This window comes from Lissotriton helveticus, chromosome 12, assembly GCF_964261635.1.
Source record: "Lissotriton helveticus chromosome 12, aLisHel1.1, whole genome shotgun sequence".
In the NCBI taxonomy this organism is placed as follows: Eukaryota; Metazoa; Chordata; class Amphibia; order Caudata; family Salamandridae; genus Lissotriton; species Lissotriton helveticus.
Genome location: NC_136073.1, coordinates 554,538,412 through 554,560,546, shown reverse-complemented (window position 1 = coordinate 554,560,546; position 22,135 = coordinate 554,538,412). Strand labels below are relative to the sequence as shown.

The 22,135-nt window shown below is 42.9% G+C and overlaps 1 pseudogene; it reads right to left on the bottom strand.

Moving 5' to 3' along the window:
* Nucleotides 1-16,237: 16,237 nt before the first annotated feature.
* Nucleotides 16,238-17,451, bottom strand: LOC144798060 (proline-rich protein PRCC-like; annotated as a pseudogene).
* Between the last annotated feature and the right edge of the window lie 4,684 nt (nt 17,452-22,135).

The following is a 22,135-nucleotide window of genomic DNA, read 5'->3' as shown; positions in this document are numbered from 1 at the left end:
TAAGTAACTCTGCTAATGAAAATAAACTTGAAACTTGAAACAGTGCCAAACTGTCCATGAAGGAGCATATGTGGATAAAGTTTTCTGGGAAAGTTTTGTGCAGATTTAGGCGAGTGACCCTTGACCCTGTTTCCAGGCAGGTCGCTCCCCACGCCGCGCAGCTCCACCTGACTGTGCCCGTGCTCCAGTGACCAGCCGCTGCTTCTGAGGGTGTTCGAGGCCCGCCTCCACCCGCAGGCTACCACCTGTGCCTCATCCTGGTGGCCAGTGATAGGTCTTAGGTTTGCTCTGTGCCCGCTGGCTTTTTGCCTGTCACCGCTGTTTTTGGATTGCCTTTTGTATTGCTTTGTGACTGTATTTACCTTGTGCCACTTGTTCCCTGCCTCTGCCTGTGCTTGTTTCCTCCCTCTGTGCCCGTTCCCTCGCCGATCCCCACCGCTGCAAACCCTGCGGCCCCGCCCACCCGTCCCCATTGGTCCACTCCCCCCACCCAGCTGCTCCTCCCTCCCACCTCCTCTTCTTAAGGCAAGCCCGTCTGCGCCCGGCCAAGCCTGGACCGCGCCCCGCACCAGAACCCCTGGCCCCCGGAGACACCTCTGCACCCGACTGCACTACGACGCCAGCACCCTCCATGCACTCAACCCCGGACAAGAACACGCCTGCTACCGGGTCACACCGAGGCGCACCCGCGGGCCCTTCACCTGCCGGAACTGCAGCTTCACCAGCATCCAACCCGCCAAACCGTCAAGAAAAGATCCCAACCACCTCCAATGCATCCTCCTCAACACCCGCTCTGCTCGCAAACACACCATCGAACTCTGGGACCTCCTCGACACAACCACCCCCGACGTCACCTTCCTGATGGAGACCTGGCTGAACACCACCTCGGCACCAGACATCGCCATAGCCATTCCAGAAGGCTACAAGGTCTCCCGCAGAGACCGCACCAACGGAGTGGGAGGGGGTATCACCATTGTCCACAAGAACATCATCAGAGCCTCGACCAACAACGTCGACATCTTCCACACCGCCGAGCACCTGCACTACCAGATACACACCGACCCAACACCACCCTCAGAGGAACCCTTGTCTACAGACCACCCGAACCCCGACCACAGTCCTGCGACTCCATCGCCGACCTCATCAGCACCCACGCCCTCGCCTCTACGGACTACATCCTCCTCGGGGACCTGAACTCCCACCTCGAGGACAACAACGATGCCAACACCATTGCCCTAATCGACAACGTTGCCAACCTCGGACTCAGACAGCTCGTTACAACACCCACCCACACCGCTGGACACACCCTTGATCCCATCTTCTCCGCAAGTCCCCACGTCTCCTTCAACCACACCACCGAACCTCACTGGACCGACCACAGATGCGTCCACTTCACCTTCAGGAAACCCACCACGCACCACCACACCCAACAGATGCCACGCCGCTGCTGGGGCAAGGTCACCGAAGACCAACTGACCACCACCCTCACCCTGAGACCACCCCCTGACCCCACTGACCCCGACACTGCCGCCCTCAACCTCATACAGTGGATCAACGGCTGCGCCGACACCCTCGCTCCACTCAGGACCCCCGCCCCCAACCACTCCAGCAATGGTTCACCGAAGGCCTCCAAACGCACCTGTCGAAAACTGGAGAAGAACTGGCTCCGCGAACGAACACCAAACAGCTATACGGCCCACAAGATCGCCACCCGTAGACACCACCAACTCATCAGGACCGCCTTCAAGGACCGCCTTCAAGGACCGACTGGACAACAAGGCACAAAACAGCAAAGAGCTCTTCAGCATCGTGAAAGAAATCTCCAACCCCAGCTCCAACACCAACGACATTCTACCTTCTCAAGACCTGTGCGACTCGCTGGCCACCTTCTTCCACCTCAAGATCGCCGACATCCACAACAGCTTCAACGCCACGACCCCCACATCCACCGCCGAGCCCACCACCCCTGTGACCAACATCCGCACCAGCCGCCTGACCGCCTGGTCCAACGTCAGCGACAAAGACACTATCAAGACTATGAACTCCATCTACTCGGATCCCCGTCTGACCCATGCCCACACCTCGTCTTCAACAAAGCCAGCACAGCCATTGCTCCCCACCTCCGGAAAACGATCAACATCTCCTTCGAGACAGCAACCTTCCCGGAAAAGTGGAAGCACGCCGAGATCAACGCCTTACTGAAGAAACCCAAGGCGGACCCTAAGGACCTCAAGAATTTCCGGCCCATCTCCCTGCTCCCTTTGCTGGCAAAAGTCACAGAGAAAATTGTCAACAGACAACTGACTCGATACCTCAAAGACAACAACATCCTGGACCCATCCCAGTCCGGCTTCCGCAGCAACCACAGCACCGAAACCGCCCTCATCGCCGCCACCGACGACATCAGGACCCTGATGGACAAAGGAAAAACAGCCGCCCTCATCCTTCTGGACCTTTCAGCCGCCTTCGACATGGTCTGCCACTGCACCCTAACAGCACGCCTCCACGACGCCGGAATTCAAGAGGAGGCCCTGGCCTGGACCACATCCTTCCTCTCCGGCAGAACCCAGAGCGTCCGCCTCCCACCCTTCCGCTCCAAGACCACCGAGATCATCTGCGGCGTACCTCAAGGATCCTCTCTCAGCCCAACGCTGTTCAATATCTACATGGCGCCACTCGCCCACGTCGCCCGTCAACACACCCTCAACATCATCTCCTACACCAATGACACCCAGCTGATCATCTCCCTCACTCAAGACCCTCTCACCGCCAAAGCCAACCTCCACAGGGGAATGAAGGCCATCGCCGAATGGATGAAGGACAGCAGGCTGAAGCTGAATTCTGACAAGACAGAGGTCCTCATCCTCGGCTCCACCCCCTCAGCCTGGGACGACTCCTGGTGGCCTACCTCGCTGGGAACAGCCCCAGCACCCACCAACCAGGCACGCAACCTGGGGGTCATCCTCGACTCCACCCTCTCCATGACCAAGCAGGTCAACGCCGTCTCCACATCCTGCTTCAACACGCTCCGAATGCTTCGCAGGACCTTCAAGTGGATCCCCTCCGAAACGAGAAAAAACGTCACCCAGGCCCTCGTCACCAGCAGGCTGGACTACGGAAACGCCCTCTATGCAGGAACAACAACCAAGCTCCTGAAACAGATGCAACGCATCCAGAACGCCTCGGCACAACTGGTCCTCGACATCCCCCCACGCAACCACATCACCCGCCACCTGAGAGACCTACACTGGCTCCTCATCAACAAGAGGATAACCTTCAATCATTCATGCACACAAAGCCCTACACAACACCGGACCACCATACCTCAACGGACGACTCAGCTTCTACACCCCCACCCGCAGCCTCCGCTCAGCCAGCCTCGCCCTCGCCACGGTCCCACGCATCCGGAAAAAACAACCGGCGGCGGCAGATCCTTCTCCCACCTCGCCGCTAAGACCTGGAATACCCTCCCCACCAACCTACGACAGACCCAAGACCTGCTGACCTTCAGAAGACTTCTTAAGACTTGGCTCTTAGATCAGTAGCAGCTACCTCCCCCCCAGCGCCTTGAGACCCTCACGGGTATGTAGCGCGCTCTACAAATTCCTTGATTGATTGATTGATAGGCTGTGGAAATCATATCAGGAAAATAACAATGCACTGTATTGCAGCTTTCCTTTAATATAATGCGCAGTAATGTTTACTTATAATGCGATGTTTACTTTTATCACAGACAGTGTCACTTTGTTAGACAAAATTTTATATTATGTGGGAGGGCGTGTTCTGTTCCTGTGCGCGAAACAAAATTAACGTTTAATTGGCTGAGGTGTTCCAACCACAAGCTCAATGTTCATTGGCTGCGAACAATTAAAAGTAGAAGTGTTGCCAGCGATTCCTCCCCCTGCGAGGAGTAACAAGGACACCTTCCCAAGCTTAATGTTCATTGGCTGTAAACCATTGAAAGAAGAAGTGTTGCCATCCATTCCCTCCCCCTCTGCGGAGCATCAGGGGTATCTGATTGGGTAACGTGTTCCAAGAAGGACCTTTCCAAGCTTAATGTTCAGTGGCTGTGGACAATTAAAAGTAAAAGTGTTGCCAGCCATTCCTCCCCTTACGCGGAGTAGCAAGAACATCTGCTGACGTGTTCCAAGCAGGACCTTCCCAAGCTTAATGTCCATTGGCTGTGTTGGCATCAATTCTCCCCCCCCTCTGCGGACCACCATGGACATTTTATTGGCTAAAGTGTTCTGAGTACAAGTTTGCTCATTATTGGCTGGGAACTGTTCACTGTTGTGAACCATTTTGCGATGCAATTCAATGGAGTAAGGGAAAACAAAGTAGTAGCGGGGAGGGTAGGAACACTATTAACTCTATACAGTGGTCACAAGGTGGCCATTTATATAATTGGTGTGGGGTCTACAAATAACGGAGGGAAAATAACAGTGTGTGTTGCGATCTTCTTTTTATTAAATTTGCGGGAGGGATACTTCCCAGGAGCACTATTTACTTATAATGTGTTTACTTTTCTGATGGGTAGGTGTGGTTGCGCAGCAAAAATTTCAGTCTAGGTTTGAAACAGTTTTTATTAAGCAATTACAAGTAAACTTTCTTCGGAAACTGACACTGTATATATCAAAGGGGTAACAAATAAACGTGATTCATAAAATATCCCTTAAGCATGGCCACACTCTCCCTTTTTTTCTGCTATAGTTTGTATAAGTGTTGCCTCATATTCTTGATAATATAAAAGGGCATGAGTTACTTTTAGATAAAGTAGAAAATAAGTGCTACGAGAAACACTCCCGCACTACATCATCTCAGGTCACAAGAACAATAACAAGTAAAAAACAGTTGAACACAAATGATTTTATATTACATAGAAATGTACGCTTTATCATTTTGTACAATTTCTATTCTGTAGAATTCAGGAACGTTCAGTTGTAGTGCTTAGAGGTTGCTCACTGCTCCGCTAACAAATCACGTACTCTTTTAAGCATATATAGGATAATACCATAATAATATACACTACTGGTCCTATATATTCTATAGGGAGAAGGTGAATAGGAACCGCAACTGAGATTTTTTTTTACAAAATATCATTCAGAAATTTAGGGTTTATCAAAGGTATTCACTAAGAAAGTATCTATGCAAACTATCTTTTTATAGACTGCAATTTCAAAAAATATTCTCACTGTAAAAATATCTGATCAAGTAAGTTATAAAGATCAGTAAGCTATATTTCAGATGGTTTACTCCTGGCGCCGACAAATCTCCAATTCCTGTTCAGTGACAATATGACACTCTATTACAATATAGAGAGTGTCACTGATGCCACACAAAAAGGAAAAGGAAAATAAAGTTATGAATACAAAACAAGATCAATAACGAAATACTTTCCAGTGAAGAATATGTTCAGAGCTTCTTTTCTCCAGGACTTCAAAATCTTTCATTTTCACGGCGATGGGTCATAAACTCCTCTGAGATCATAATGACTGTGAATATTATAGTCTACGTATTCACACTATATAATCCCAAGGGGGAAACCGAGTTAGATACCTGAAGCTGCTGACGTTACCTGTATATCTTTAGTCTTCGCGCCAACGGGTCTTGCACTCCTCTGAAATCACAATGACTGTTAATATTATAATATACATATTCACAGAATATGATCCCAAAGGGGAAACAGAGTAACAACCAGAAGCTGATGACGTTACGTATAAATCTTTAGTCTTCGCGCCGACGGGTCACCAACACCTCTGAGGTCAAGTACAGTGTCAATATTATAATATACAAAGTCACAGTATATGAGCTCAAAGAAGCCAGAAAAAGAGCAATGTTTGCTTTATTCTAGCTGTTTCTGAAAACAAGCTGCAGATGTTACAGAAAAAGGCAAAAACAACCAATAACACTTTTTTCTAAATACAAATGTTTAAATATTGACAAATAGCTACGTATTATAAATATCTACTATGCCATAATCAAACAACTTACAACTCTGGAATATGTTTTGTTGCCGCAAAACAAGAATCTGAGGCTAGAAAAGGGAACCTGCATCACAGAATGAACATGCATAAATAACTCGCAAAAACAAAACTAATCTAACAGCGGGTGTGGTGTATATACCTTTTGGTTATTAAGTAGTCTATGGAAGGAAGATGCGGCTCCGCCCATTTAGATGTCACGTTTTACAGTTCACACTGGTCACGTTTTAACGGTTTAACTTGTGCACCTGTTGGGAAAAGTTACAAAATGTGAAGCGGTAAAGGTTTCGATTTCAATCCTAACACGTTTATGGTCCTTAATATGTACGTACTTTCGAGAGGTTAAAAACTGTTTCCCAGCAAACCGTGTCATTTCCATTCTCATGACTAAAGACATCTATTAATTGCCGTAATTCTAAATAGAAGAAATAAAAAAAATATTGTTCAGAATAGAAGAAAAAAATACGTGCTAATATTTCTCATCTCTATGGTTTTAAATAAAAAAATGGCAGCATTTGTAAAGCGTACAGCTACCCCCAGAAATATGTGCCGGCGCTGGGGCGTCGGGAAGATTAAGCAAGGTGTTGCCCACAGTGACATAATGGTGGGCTAATGTGCCGTTGGACCCGGGAATCCATCTATAAATGCTGTTGTTCAAAGTCGGGTATCATAGCTGCTGCGTCTCACTTTTACCACACTTATATGTTAATTACTGCTAATTAAGTTTTAAACATTGTTAAATTATAACTTATAACAGACTACTGTTACAGTTACTTTTTCACTACAAAAAGTATGCACGTCTTTTTAAGATTTTCTTAAAAACAATATAGGTTTCAGGGACATTGTAGTTAGAAATTAGCATTTATAAAACCTTTGAAATTCACTGAAAAAACCATAGGTTTCAGGGACGTTCTAGTTATTTAGACATTTCACTCGTACAAAACCATAGAAATTCCACTGTTATAGTTAGTTCAGCTAACTATAACTTGCGCCCCTGCAATATACTGCTCATGACGTCACATATTACATCATTCATTGCCAGTGACATTACTGATGACATCACGATGACATCTCAAATGACATCACTGATGACATCATCCAGTAACTGCATGTTTCTGTAAAGTTTAAATATGTTTTATATATATGCCAAGGTGTATTGAAGAATGAGTGGGTGTATAAGTGTCTGGATGGAGGATTTAGGGTGTGTGTGACTGATTGTATAAGTGACTGATTAAACGGGTCTTACTGAATGCATGGGTTAGTGACTAAACTGTGTGAATGTCTATATCAGCCTGTCTGTTGTTGGGTAAGCTGGTACATGGGTTGGTAAGTAGCTACATGAGTGTCCATATCGGTTATTGATTGTTTGCCTGATTTGTATGGGAGACTGAGTGTGTGTGTGGGTGGGTTGGAGATGTGTGACTCTGTGCATAGATGTGTGAGTGGTTGATTCACTGGGTGTATGGGTTCAAGAATGCATGTGGAAACAGCTGTATGGGTGGGCGAGTGTGTGTATGGGTGTGTTGGTGAGTGAATGCATGTGTTGGTGAGTGAATGGAAGTCTGAGTGGTATATGTGCGAGTAACTACATATGTAAAAGGCAGTATATGTGAGTGAGTGATTGTGAGAGCGGCTATATGGATGAGTGTGTCCTTGTATCAGTGATTATATAAGAGAGTAAGTATGTGTTACTTTCTATATGAATTAGTGAGGTGCTGTGTGTATAACTGTATAGGTGAGTAAATGGGAGTGTGATTGATTATTTGCATGACTGACTAGGTGTGTGAGTAACTCCATGGATGAGATGACTTTAAGATTCATCTAGATGACTCCTCTTTGTCCACCACCAATAATCTTCTATCAGGCCTCCAGGCCTTAGGTCTTGACCTAAAGTGTCTACTTCCTACCCACGGTAAAGGCCACCTACTGGATCCCGTATTCAGTAACCTGCAAAATCTTACTTCAGGAGATCCTATCCCTCTACCCTGGACCGACCATTTCTTAATTCCCCTGTTCTGGGTCACTAAAAATATGCGAGGGGCACCTCCCCCCAATGTAACATACGACCAAAAGTGGGGCAAGTTACCCTTGGATAAATGGCAAGCCTCTCTTAAAGCTACCCAACCTGTAATAGGAACTAACATTGAAGAGGCAAATACCAGCTTTAACACCTGAATCCAAATTACGTTGGATTCCACTCTTCCCAAAGTCATCACACAGACATGCAATAGGAAAAACACTGCACCCTGGTATAGCCCTCAACTAAGATTGCTAAAACAAACATGCCGTAGACTTGAAAGAACCTGGAGATTTACTCCCTCGAAAGACACAAAAGATACATATAGACAAGCTATCAGGAGCTATAAAAAGGAGATAAAAGAAACGCAGGCTAAATTTTATGAGGAAAAAATAGCCACTGCTACTAACTCTCCCAAAGAGATCTTTCGAATAGCGAAAACTCTGATCACTCCGGCACAAACACCCCCTTCCAGGGAAGGAGCCCTGGAACGCTGTAACAAACTTGCAGTGTTCTTCAAAGAAAAAATAGAGATGATATATAACACCTTTCCCTCTAATCAAACCGATATAGATGGCCAGCATCTCACTGATCTAACCGGAGTGCCCATTTTAGATCACTTGGACCCTTTGACGTTAGAGACACTTGATACAATCATTTGTAAAGTAGTCTCAGGCTCTCCGACAGATGCTGCGCCGCCCAAACAGTTAAAAGCAATAATTAAATCCGTCCAAACTACCATAATGGAGATATTAAATCTCTCCATGTCGACAGGTATAGTCCCTTTATCATGGAAGTGTGCCATGGTGAAAGCACTAATCAAAAAGCCCAGTCTGGATCCTTCCATTCTATCTAATTATCGATCAATTTCCCTCCTGCCATGGCTTAGTAAATTGGTGGAGAAACACGTAAATAACATTCTCACCAATCCTCTCGAATCGAACAGTCTGTTGGATGACACCCAGACTGGGTTTCGACCAAACCATGGAACGGAGACTGCATTGTTGTTAGTAACAGAAGAGGCAAGGAAATTGGTAGACGAGGGAGGAAGGGCAGCTATCATCTTGTTGGACCTCAGTGCAGCGTTCGACACGGTCAAACATTCCATCTTGATCAACCGTCTCAGAATGAGCGGGGTGTTGGGCGCTGCACTGAACTGGATTACCTCCTTCCTCAGTAATCGCCATTTCCAAGTCTTTGAGGGAGATGTAGTTTCATCTACTCAGTTGCTGGAATGTGGGGTTCCACAGGGTTCGGCATTGAGCCCAACGCTCTTCAATGTTTATATGAAGCCGTTGGCAGCCGTAGTACATCCATTCGGCATTAAGATCGTCAGCTACGCAGACGATACCCAACTAGTGGTATCGCTGGGCCAAGACCTGGGCTCGTCTGATGAGCTGACACCCTGCCTTGAAGCAGTGGCCGGATGGATGAAGGACTCCTACCTCCGTCTTAACGGAGAAACAACTGAAATCATGTTGTTAGGTAATGCCGCCCCTGCTTCCATCATGCCCCCATGGCCCACATGTCTGGGTCCAGCTCCGCTACCCAAACCGCACATAAAGAGTCTGGGAGTGTGGCTTGATGACAAATTGACCTTCAATCACCAAGCCACATGTAAAAATGTATGTAGCCTCTTTGTATAAAAAAGGTAATTTATTCCAAGTTAAATAGAGGGAAGCACAGCACATCCGTTAGGTAACAGGTACAAGGTAATAATAACAGTTGGGACAGAATCTGGAACCAAGGATGTAAGATGCAGGCACGCATCACACATTCCAGGTTCCAGCACAATGGTAATCACAGTAAAAAACAAGCAGTGGAAAGGCAAGGATGCTACACATCTTACCCCAATAAAGAAGAAAATTAACACAGATACCTGCTAGGAGTTCTCTTGGGTCTAACATCAGATTTAACCCTAGAAGCAACAGATAAATCATTACGAGTAAAACTCTGGAGTGGTACATTAACTTGCACATGAGGAGAAACATTGGCATGTGCGGGAGAAGGCATATTGATCTGCGCTTGTGATGGTGGTGGAAGAGAGGTAGAAGAAACAGGACATCTTGCAACCCTACGAACGTTCCAAACCCTCCCATCTTGTGTGGCAACACAGTTTTTAAATACTTTGACCACTTTAATAGGAGGAAAAAACTTGGAGAAGCCTTTAACCAAAAAACCAGGTTTCTTTACTCTCACCCATTCCCCAACAACAAAATCATGAAGTTTAACATTCATTTTAGAATCAAAAGCCACTTTCATACACTGTTGTTTATCTTCAACACGTTTGGCCACACTTTCAATATCAACCCTAGGGTCATTTCTGTTAAGCTTTTTGACCCACCAAGGGCAAATGACAGACGATGGTTCTCTACCCTTCAAGAGTTTGAAAGGGCTCACACCAGTGACAGAATGAGGCGTGATGCGGTAGACCCAAAGTCTTTTCCTGACAACATCCAACCAAGAATCATCAGAAGAACCAATCCCAGAAATACAATCTTTGAGGACACGATTAAAACGTTCCACCTGACCATTCTCCCTAGGTTCGTACAAAGATACAGTATGATGTTTAATACCACAGCAGTCAAGAAACTGTTTAACCTCAGAGGAGATGAGTTGTGTACCGTTATCAGTGACAAAGGTCTCTGGAAAACCTTCCCTGGCAAAGGTCTCTTTCAAAAAAATTAAAACAACTTGAGAAGAAATGCTATTTACAAACTTAACTTCCGGCCATTTAGAATGGTAATCAACCAAAACGAGGGCAAAGCGGGCATTGGAAGGTAACTGTTTAAAGGGGCCTGAGATGTCAAAAGCCACCTTTTGCCAAGGAAATTTGGGCCAAGCCACAGGTTTAAGGGGAGCCGAAGACAAATGAAGCATTTTGTCGCTGCTGATACACTGAGAACATTCCCTAACCATCCTATCAACCATTTTGTCAATGCCAGGCCACCAAAAGTTTTCTCTAACCAGGCGTTTCATGGATGACATGCCAATGTGGCCTTGGTGAGCTAACAACAAAATCTTCTCTTGCAAAGAAGCAGGGGGAATTAATTTACCAGTCTTGAACAGAAAGCCACCAAATTCCTCAATTTCCGAAGCAACTTGGGAAAAGGAAGCCAAATCAGAGGGAATGGATTTAACATTAGGCCATCCACCCTTCACAAAGTCTAAGATTTGTTGACAAACAGAATCCTTTCCCATTTCTTTAAACCATTCCTCCTCGGATAAAGTGGAAAACTCCTGAGATATACAATCATCAATAGAAGCAACAACATCAACATCCTGGTCAATGGTAGAAACCTTATCAACACTGCATGGTAACCTGGACAAAAAATCTGCAGTCACATTGCTTTTCCCAGGAACATACATGATCTCGAAGTCATATTCCTGAAGACGTGAAGACAAACGAGCAATCCTTGCTGTCGAGTTCCAACCACCACCAGGGGATAGGATTCCAACCAACGGTTTGTGGTCCGTTCTCAAAACAAACCTGTTTCCCCAGACATAGTTTCTAAAATGTTCTACAGCCCAAATACACGCTAGCAGCTCCTTTTCAATAACGGAGTATCTCCTTTCAGTGGGGGACAAGGTTCTGGAAGCAAAGGCTACACACCATTCATCTTTACCCGCAGTTTGACTCAACACAGCACCAATGCCATACAAACTAGCATCAACAGTGATAATACATTTCTTACTAATACAGAAAGATTTAAGAGTAGGGGCATTAACAATCTCACTCTTAATCTGCTTGAAAGCAATGTCTTGCTTGTCAGTCCAGACAAACTTGGCTGAACTTCTGGTCAACTCTCTTAAAGGTTCCATCTTGTTGGCGAAATTTTGAATGAATTTACTATAATATTCGCACAACCCCGCGAAGGAAAGTAACTTTTCTTTACTATCCGGGGCTGGTGCCTTCTTAATGGCGTCAACAAGATTCTTCTTCGGTACCACCCCCTCCCCAGAGAGAGTATGTCCCAAATACTCAACAGATTTGCAGAAGAACTTACACTTACTGGCTTTAATGGTCAAGCCAAATTGTTCTAACTTGGAACAAACTTCTTTAAGATGAATATGATGCTCATCATTATTCTTTGAAAACACAAGGATATCATCCTGAAAACATTTAACGAATGACAGGTCTTTAAAAATATGATACATGGCTCTCTGAAACACTGAAGCCGCTGAAGCTAAACCGAATGGCATTCTTTTGAACTGGAATAACCCATGAGGGGTAATAAATGCAGTAAATTGTTTGGAGTCCTCAGTGAGCTCGATCTGGTGATACGCAGATCTCAGGTCTAATGTTGAAAATACGCTAGCCCCATCCAACATGCAAAGCATTTCGTTAATATTAGGAAGTGGATGGCAGTCTGTAACTAAGCTCTTGTTGAGTGCCCTTAGATCAATACATAGCCTAATACTTTTATCAGGTTTAATGGCTAAAACAATGGGGGAAACCCATTCGGATGATTCCACTTCCTCAATTATGCCATCTTTCACCATGGTGTCCAGCATATCTCTAAGTTCGTTCCTAATGCTAATAGGCACTCCTCTTAACTTCTGTTTTACAGGGACAGAGTTAGGTTTAACTTTAATCTTATGGCTAAATCCATTCAATTTGCCTAACTTGTCAGAAAACACTTTTGGAAAAGTATGAGAAATTTCAGTGAATTCAGACGATTCTGTGGAGTCACGAGAAATTTCAGTGAACTCAGATGATTCAGTGGAATCACCACCAGATATAGCTAAAACTAACACAGGATCTTTAAGTCTAGGATTTAGAGAGACACCAAGCCTCGCTTGGTCCCTCCACCCCAAAACATTCACACCTCTCCATGCAATATAAAGCTTTATATTAGCAGAACTATTTTTGATAGTGAGCATAACTTCCTTAAAACCAATGATGTTGATCTTGGACCCATCAAAGTTGTAACCACGTATGTCAGGTTTCGATAAAGCATTAACATCAATTAGATCTCCAAAAGACTTAACACAATACTCGTGTGTGATAATGGTCCAAGGAGAACAGGAGTCCACCATTAGTTCTAACACTTTACCCAAAATGGTTACTGGGCTTTTTGGGGATGAAAGAGTATCAGCTAGGGATAAGTCAAATGACTCCTGTATAGTAATTACAATACCACTTTCCTTAATATCAGGATCATTACATGCATCATCGTTGATATAAGACACATTACCAGAAGGACGTTTAGATGAAGAAAAGGAATACTTCTTTGTGTCTTGGAAGGGTCTTGCGGGAGTTTTACACATCTTGGAAAAATGACCAGAGCGTCCACACTTATTGCATTGCCTAGAAATAGCAGGACATTGTGGAAAGGAAGCAATGTGGTCAGGATTTCCACATCTAAAACAAAAGAATTGTCTGGTCTTCCCATCATTTTTGTTGGAAGGTGCAACATTTCTTTGTTCCTGGGTTTTGACAACACTGACTTCACTAGTAGAAGTAGAACTACTTGCAGAGGTGGAAGTAGAAGCTTTGTCTAATGTTTTTATCCACTTATCGGACTGTTCAAGAGCCTTAGCAGTACTAATTGCTATTTCCAAACTAGGATCACCTAATATCCACAATTGCTCTTGAACCTTCTTATTCTTTACATGCACAATGATCTGATCTCTGATCATTTCGTCTGTCATAAGACCAAAATTACAATGTAATGACAATGCACGTAGAGCTGTAAGGAAATCATCAAAACATTCTTTTTCCTCTTGGACTCTGGTATAAAACTTAAATCTATTCAAAGCGACACTAGTAACAGGCTTGAACCTGCCTTCAATTCTAGCCACAGCTTCATCATAAACATTAATGTCACCCCCAGATCTTACAGATGGTAGTGTTCTGAAGACTAATTGCCCTTCTGAGCCAAGACAGTGCAGAAATATGTTCTTTTTTCTCTCTGCAGACATGCGTTCTCCATCCATGGCTTTTAGATAAGTAAAAAATTCCTCCTTCCATCTTGCCCATGGGATGGGTGGATCACCCTTCGACTGTAAAAACTTAGATGGTGGATCAAATTGCATGTTAAAATAATAGTCAAATAATTGCCAGAGAACAATACAAGAAGCAAAAGTAATGAAAAAAAATTACCAAAAATATCCAGTAGATGGCAGTCTAATAAAGGAGAATAAACTTCCACTGAAGATTTCCACAAGGAGTGAGAACGTGAAAACAGTCTTTTTGATCAAATATATAAATGTATTAGAACGTGAAAACAGTCTTGAAGCAATTAATGTAAAACACTGAGAGTAAAAAACCAGTGCCTTAATGTTTTTCAAACAGTACCTTAATGTCTTCTATGTTATCAAACAGTACCTTAATGTGTACAGTTTTCAGTCGATGTACACGCGTTTTCTCACAGAAAACAAGGAAATCCTTCGTGTAATGTAAACACAGTGACTCTGCCGTTAGGGAGACCAATGCAGAAAGCCTTCGCACTCTGAAATGACGTTGTCAAGGCAACACAGTAAGCCTGCGTGAAACAATGTGTGATCATTCAGAATGACGCGATGACACACAAAGGCCGGTTGTCAGCAGCCAATGAAATATGGCAAAGGTTGGACAAAGTCGATTGGATAGGTGCATAAAGGCTGGTTACCAGTAGCCAATAGGAGACAGCAGGCACTTTGCTGACGTAGATCAGATGCCGTTTTTTTTTGACGAAGGAAACAAGGAAAACACGAAGAAATCTTTAAAAAGTAAAATACTTAGCGCAGTTTGACCGGATTTGAAGGAAAATCCGTGAAGAGAGTTCCGCTTCACTTCTGAAGTAGGTGAAGAGCTTTATGAGGTTGATGACGTGGATTCTTTGAATTTCTGCTCCTGTGCTTCGAAGAGATGTGGCAGAAAATAGATGAAGGTCCGTCGTCGCCAGTGTAAAAATGTATGTAGCCTCTTTGTATAAAAAAGGTAATTTATTCCAAGTTAAATAGAGGGAAGCACAGCACATCCGTTAGGTAACAGGTACAAGGTAATAATAACAGTTGGGACAGAATCTGGAACCATCAGCACAATGGTAATCACAGTAAAAAACAAGCAGTGGAAAGGCAAGGATGCTACACCACAATACTATCATCAACATGCTAAAGCCTGTTAAGGACGATACGAAAAATTCTCCCTCTCCTCCTTTTTGTAGCATGAAGGATTATGATTCAGGCTCTAATCCTTTCCCGGCTAGATTATGGGAACTCCCTATACTTGGGAGCTCCACTGTCCACCATTAACAAATTACAGGTGGTACAAAACAGTGCAGCCAGACTGCTCCTCCAGGTCCCCAGGAGACAATCGGCCAAACAAGCCCTCCGTCAGCTACATTGGATACCAATGAATGCCAGAATTCAATTTAAAACACTATGCATAGCCTATAAAGCCATCTGGAAAACAGGCCCTAACATTCTTCACCCCTTAATACCACTCTACCTACCATCTAGCTCGCTTCGATCCAGCAACCAATTCTTGGCCTCTACCAGAAAGATAAAAAAAGCAAGATGGGGGGGCCGCTCTTTCTCACATTCAGCGGCTAAATTGTGGAACGCCCTTCCCCAGTCTTTAAGAGAGATACGTAGCCTGACTGCCTTCCGTAAACACCTGAAGACACATCTTTTCAACTAGTAGTCTTCACTGAATTGACACTTGGTTCTGAAGCCCTACGAGGCCTCCGGGTAGTTAGGCGCTATATAAATATTCTTTCAATTCAATGAGTGGCGGTGTGTGAGTGTCTGAATAGGTGTATGAGTGCATATGATAGTATTGTATTGATGAGTGACTGCATGTATAAGTGATTGTATGGGTGAATGAGTGAATGTGTGGTAGACCTAGGAATCAGTGAGTGTGTATGTACTAACTGGTATTGGTGTCTCGATAGTTTCCAAAATGGTAGTCTGTATTTTATAGTGGGTGTATCAAAGGTTATATTAGACTGTGAGGAGGTGCATCTGATTTTCACATGGATGATGTCATGTCTCCATGCTCTTTCTGCAAGTCTGAGGTGCATGCGTACCTCATTAGGGTTTCAATTGAACCAGGGGTTAGATCGTTTGGGCAGGATTCTCTTTAGTTGTTTAGATGGAAGGGTGTCCATGATTTTTTACATGAAATTGATGTAGTGTTCAGTGATATCATGAGCATTATACATGGAGGAGGGCGGGAGCAGGATGGTGTTAATTAGAGCCAATATAGTGAGTGGGCTAAGGTTGCAGGCGTCTCGGACCAAGTGTTTTACTTTCACTGGTTGAGCCTTAGAGATAATTGCTTTCTGAGATGAGGAAGGTGATGCAGTGATAGTCCAGTCACAAGGTAGGATAGATTCAATTTGTATGGTATCTTTTCCACGCCTCTGTTTCACTTCCCCTGGAGTTGCTTTAATGCTTCATTGTCTATAAAAGATGATGGCTCAGCAACAGTATCAGTAGGTGATGATACAACTGAGTCTGACTCACCATAATAACCTGCAGCACAGTAGTCCTGATAGTAAGGAGCTTCAATCACAGGAGGAACAGAACCAGAGGCACGGTACTCAGTGTACCGGTTATAATGATCTACTTAGAAGTCCACTCCTGGTTTAGGTTCCCAATAGTTAGACGTCCTAGGTGGTGGTGGTGTTCCTGGACCCGCTTCTGATTTGAACTCCAAATGGACATTGAAGGAACTATATACCAAATGAACAGTTTCCAGCAGTGAACTATCGGTCGCAACAGGGGCTGCGCACATAAATGATTCAGTTCAAACAACAGGAGAGTCACTGTTATCTGACAAAAAAAGGAAGTTGCCATGGTTAGGCTCATCGTCACTGTCCTTTTCCTCCTGAAGTATCTGTTTGGTGGTCTGAAGGGTGGTCCACTTAGCCTCAGCTTTGATTAGAGATAGTGAGAGAGTGGTATGTACCTCCAACTTGGACACAGGTTTTGGATTTGATGAGGAAGCAGTCTTGATAGGGTTTTCATTATTGTCTGCAGCTTATTTCATGAAGTAGTACGGTAGAAGCTGGTGCCGTGACCCTTCTGGCCAAGTTCCTGGGTTGCATAAGCAGAGCTGACAATCCTGATCCATCTCTGCTTGAATATTTTTCTTCTTTGCAGGCTCCTCTTCTTCTGAATCTGAATTCTGTCTATGCAGCTGGGGGGCACTGACCCTCACAGGCTACGCCCTCTTCTTGCACTGGGGATGATAGAAGTATCAGAGGCAAAAGCAGGGGGGAATCAAACTGGTTTACTTAAGTGTGGGCAGCCTTAACCTGAATACAGTAGGGAGTGCAATTTTGGGCCGAGGAACGCAATCCGATGAGTGGCAGGAAGGAGGTCTGCCTCGTACACTAAAGTGAAGTGGGGTATGATGTTAAAGGAAGGTGGCAGACTTGAGAACAGTCACTGCTTTCCTTTCCCAGGTGGCCCAGGTTCTGAGCCACTATACTCATTACTGGCAAGGGCTACCAAAGACATATCGAAGAAACCTCAGCGAATGCAAGGCCCGGTATGCTAGCCCGGGTATCAGCCTGCACAGACCTCGATGACTTACCCAATCTCAGACTTAAATATCTCACTCTAAAATATCTCAATCGCAATTTCAATATCAGTCACAAACACCTCATCTCAAATATCTCAATTTAAAATATCTCAATCTCAGTTTGTCTCAATCTCAATCTCAAATATCTCATTCTCATCTCCTCTTAGTCTGGCGCCTACCAGTAAACTACCGAAGTGGCAGAATGGCTAGACTGGCCCTGCCTTAATTGTACCAGTGGTTAGTTGTTGTGGGCATCAGCACTCATTTTTTTGGACAAGGTCCTATTTTTCTTAATCAAACTTTGACCCAAAGCAAGAGAGAAAAAGCCAGACACGGAAGGTGGAAAAGAATGCTAAAAAAATAGTTACAAAGGGAGAAGCAGGGATGAAAAAGAACCTTCAAAACTGAGATAAAAAGACAGGAAGCGCAGGGTGGTGGAAGAAAGAGGCATGAGGTGGAATCAAGACTAGGCAGGCTTGATCTATATAGTGATCATCAAATATGATAGTACCGGGGGAGGAGTAGTTCAACGTAATTATTTACAAATTAAGCACTACAAATACGGTTGCAAATGACATATCCTGGCTAATGGAAAACATCTAACGCAGGCATGACATAATAATGCCTTTACAACGCATCCATTACAACAAATATGCCATTACAGTGCATGGTATTACAATGCATGCCATTACAATGCATATGCCAATACAATGCATGGTATTACATCGAGAGTGAAGGTAAGTGTTTAGGTAAGCACTATGAAATAGGGGTTGGGCATAGTGGAAAGTATTAACCCCTTCGCTGCGGGGGGTAATTCCCCCGCTGTGCTGGGGGGCGGGGGCGCGCACAGCGCCCCCATGCTTATGACGAGCTCAGCTCATCATGAGGCACGGCGCTCCGGTGCTCATGACGAGCTCAGCTCGTCACAGCTGCACCCGTTCCCGTGGACCGCTCAGCACAGCAGGGGAATTATCCCCGCGTGTGAGCGTTCCACTGCTCATTATGAGCTGAGCTCATCATGAGCACCGGAGCACCGTGCCTCATGACGAGCTCAGCTTGTCATGAGCATGGAAGGTGCTAATGCTGTTATATTAATGTAAATACCTTTGATTTATTAGTTTTTGTTTCCAAAATGTGTACATTAATATTTTTGAGGATGTAATACTCATTCTCTGGCATGGGATTGGTGGGGCAGTGTATTAATTCACAGGCATTCATTGTAATACCTGGGTATTAATTAATATTGAATTTAATATACATTTTTAGTAATTTAATAATAATTAAAAATAATTCTTATATGAGTGTGTAACACTATTTCTCTGGCACGGGATGCAAGGGAATTAGGGGATTTGGGTGGGGGAGTGTATAAATACTCAGGTATTAATTTTAATACTAATTTTATAAATTTTGTAATAATTTAAATCAATAGTTATGAGGGTTTAACGTTTACAATCTGGTATGGAGTGTTCGAGAAAAAGAGTTTTTGTGTAAGGGTGTGTACAATTTTTAAAACCTTACATCTAAATAATAGCTCATATACAATAAATTAATAAAACATTTAACGATAGGTAAAAATGGATATATAAACATACAGATGATTTTATAAAAATAGAGCAAATATAATGTATTAATATTTTTTATTGAAATAATTGGACACACAAAAGTATGTATTAGAAAGATTTATTTATTTATAAAAAGATATAACAGTGAATCAAAAATGTATAATAAATTATTATAGTTTTTAAGATATACTATTTTTCAAAAAAAAAAACTTTTTCAAAGAAGTTAAAAAAAAATTAACATATTATCCAGCGTTTTCTCATGTTTTTCCATACAAGTCAATGGGTGAAATTGTCTTATTACACATGACGTTTTCAATTGTGTGTTTGTTTCTACAGTCAGTGGAGCATCGCGGTCAAGATCGGAAGCAAGGAAGAGCTGCGGTCAGGTAAGACAAAATGTATTTATTAAAGAGAGATTGTGGGGAGCATAGTTTATTGTAAGGAGAGAGAAGGGCGGTAGTTAGATACATGTTCATATTTTGATGTATGTATTGAATTTTGTAACCACATTTTCATTTCTATACAAGTGCAGTTGTAGGCCCATGTCGAGTTGATTTTTTTTTTTTTTAGACATGTGGTTTTTAAGCAAAACATTTCTTTTAAACCAATGTGTAAGGAAAGCAACATTTTTTTAAAAACTTTTTTGTGCGTCGCTTTGTGAAAGCAAAGTATAGCATAGCCATGGATGCTCGAGTACGTGGAATTTTGGAGAACACAGATGGCATGGATGGCGGAATGAATGTTTTGGACAATTTGGATGTTTTTTAATGGATTTTAACTTAATGCAGGAGTTTTACTGCATGTTAGTTTGGATTTTTGTTTTTTGTAAACCTTTTTCCATGAAATGGATGGATTTCAAATGTATTGGAGAGTGGATTGAAAAGATGGATTTCTAATTGCGTTTTTCGCCAAATTTATTTCATTTTTCCGGATTTTTTTGTGGATGCTTTTTTTTTTAGTTTACACAATATATTTTGTGCCAGTGTGCTTGCTGTAAAATATGGCTATGCCAACCTGTGTCTCTTTGATAGTTATGCATAGGCTTTGGACTACATAGTGGATTATGGATTTGATATTTTGGATTTTTGGTGTGCTCCAGACTCTTGGTGAACTCTGGAATTTTACAAGAGACCAGGAGTCGAAGAACAAAGACAAGTGAAGGTAGGAAACCTGAAATTTTTTTGATTTATAAAAATGTTTTTAAAAATGGCAATTTAATATTTTTTTAATTTGCAAAACAGGCAAGTAAGATAGAATTCATGTTAGTGTTAGTTTGAAATGTAGTATGTGTGCAATATTGTCTAGGTAGTCTGAAGCCACGATCAACGAAAACTGTTGAATGTGTCCCAGTAGTCGCTCGCACATTTCTTTTGGAAATTCGTGGGTTCAGATACCAGTCAATGCGCAATTGTCATTTCTTGGAAACTTGGCTTCTTCTTTAAAATTTCCAAGAAATAATAAAAGTTTGGGTGAGCTTTTCCAATTGATTTATTGAACAAGTTGTGCCATCCCTCTATGGCATTATTGGTCTTTGCTCATCCCTCTAAGCAGGCTGTGTAACAGTTCCACCACTTCACAGGAAACCTTGGATTCCGTCTGCAAGCTGACCTGCTTAGATGACCAATCCATGTGTCCTCAAAGAAATTTAGTAGGGTGCCCAATTTGTCTTCATTTGCAGTAAAATTCTCTTATTCAGTAATTGATGTGTAGTATTCATCCACACAGTTGGGAGGAACAAAGCACAAGGCAGTTTGTTTTTTTTAACTCAAATTGCAGTTTACTGTCAGATATGTAATCCTCAACTAAGGATGTTTTTTTTAATTTTCTCCAATACTCTTGTGAAAAGTAAAAAAAATCACTTTTCTAGGACTTTTATTTTGTGTTTAAGATTGTACCACTGTTAATAATTCAGGGTATGTTGAGGATTGCTTATCGGGGAGTAAACTGTATATGAAGGGAACTACAGTGTTATTGATGTAGATGTGGATAGTGTATATTTGGGTGAATGGATGGGGATATAAACGTCCCATCCATCATCCAAATTTCACTGGTCTCCAATTTTACAAGGTTATGGAGTGTGCTAAAGATTATTATTCTTTTCTGAGGGTTTTTGTTGTCATGCAAAAGAAAGGTTTCAATAGTAACGGTAACAGTTAGTTTAGTAGGAATGTTAATATCAGAGTATGTTTGGGTGTTATACGTCAGGGGTTACTTGCCTGTTTTTTTCTCTGGATTAGTCTGCGTAAATTTGGGATTGTGGGCATACAACGTGCTACGTGTATAGGAATGTGTTGGGATACCTCCCTCAAAACTGAGCCGCAGGGTTCAATGGAGGTGGATGCAAGTTCTTTCATTTGGTTTATGCTTTCTCTAACCTCGATCACCATTGCAGAGGCAAAGTGGTAATGCTCTGCGGCCCTTTCAACAGTGTCACCAAGTGTAACCACTCTGACTGTGCATTGGGATTAGTAATACTACATACACTTCCAATGACTCCTGGGCTCAGGTAATCTCCGCTTAAAATAAAGGTAGCCACTGTGCTTAAGGAGTCAATTTCCTCTTTGGGATTTTACATAGGTGTCTTGCCTTCCTGATGCCATAATGTATATGTCTGTAAAAGAAGGGAGAAAAATAGTTTTTGTGTTATTTTTAAAATGATTGTTTAATCTGCATGTTTGACTATTTAAATTTCAGAACACGTTTTAAAAATGTTTTTCTGTTATTATGTGCTTTTCTACTTTGAAATTATTTATTGATTACAGACTGCACAAATAAAAATTGGTTAATTGATATTTGATTGTGTATTGAGTTTTCAAAGAACATGTTTATTACATTGTTTGATTTTGATTTTGCCAGTTGTGGTTTTCTAATATGGTTTGTTGTTGATTCCTGTTAAAAGATGAAGAGGCATTTTATACAGGTAAAGTAGAATGCCTCACCTTGGTAAGGTTCCTTTGTTTGCTTGTTTGTCCTTTTGCTGGTATAGTTTGGAATTTGCAGCTGTTCTTGCTGATTTCGTTTTCTCCCTTTTGGGTGATGTTGGGTAGGTCTAAAAGGA